Raw genomic sequence first — 1,098 nt, 5'->3', positions numbered from 1 at the left:
AAAAGTGCTTGACTGTATTTTCTGTGTGTGTACAATTTAGTGCAATTATAGAGATAAATTAATCTCGATCATGACATGCAATATTCATGACTTTGTATTTGAGATAATATGATTGTAGTCCAATAAATTGTGAAGAAATATATATAACGGCAATATATATAATAAAAAATAGCGAAATTATACATGCCCACGGTTTTTGTTTTATCTTTGATTCATGTAATTTATATGAACGAGATTATTAAATGCTAGTTGAAATTAATATGCAAGAATTATGGATAACTATTACAATGTATAAATATAGATATAATTTACGAAATTGTTAATATAGTGTATCGTCTCCAATTAAATTACAGGTCACTATGGGTAGATTAATATTGAAGAGTCTATACTATATAGATGAAAGGGAAAATCTATATCATCATGTTATCACCCCTTTAAAAACTCCGTGATAACGCCCAACTAAATTATGACTTCATAAACGTGGCTCACTTCAATTTCCCGGCCTTTGTACGGCTTCGCGCTAGACAAAACAATTTTCCCTCATCCAAAGTAAGTGTTTATGTAACATCTAGTATATATTTTTGCAATTTTACAGCAGTTTGAAACTAATAAGGAGCTCAGTGGATTCTCTTTGCGACATACTTTTTCAAGCGCTCGGGAATTGGGGGGGAAAAAGTTGTCAAACTTTCAGTCGCGTCGCAGAAATGGGATTTAAATTGAATGTTGATCGGCTTAAGTTTCGCTTCCTTGTTTTATTTATAAATTTCCGATTGCAGAACGTGATGGCAAAGATGCGTCTTTAGGCTATAGATTAAATTTATGAAGTTTTTAGATCTATCTTACTTAAGTGTCACTATCGCTATGAAGAATATATGTCAGTTAAATACAAATAGATACAGTTAAAAAATATATAAATATATAAATAAATTGAAAGATATATAAATATTATAGCTTAAATACCGTCGCCCCACCTTCATTCGGTACAATACAATTTAAATAACAAAAATAGCATATTATTTTCCACATTTATAGTTTTCTATAGGGTGAAATACCCTGTATAATAAACCTTCTTACAATATTTTATATTAATATAGGAGT

This window comes from Zerene cesonia, chromosome 1 (genome assembly GCF_012273895.1).
Source record: "Zerene cesonia ecotype Mississippi chromosome 1, Zerene_cesonia_1.1, whole genome shotgun sequence".
Classification (NCBI taxonomy): domain Eukaryota; kingdom Metazoa; phylum Arthropoda; class Insecta; order Lepidoptera; family Pieridae; genus Zerene; species Zerene cesonia.
This window is presented reverse-complemented; position numbering follows the sequence as displayed.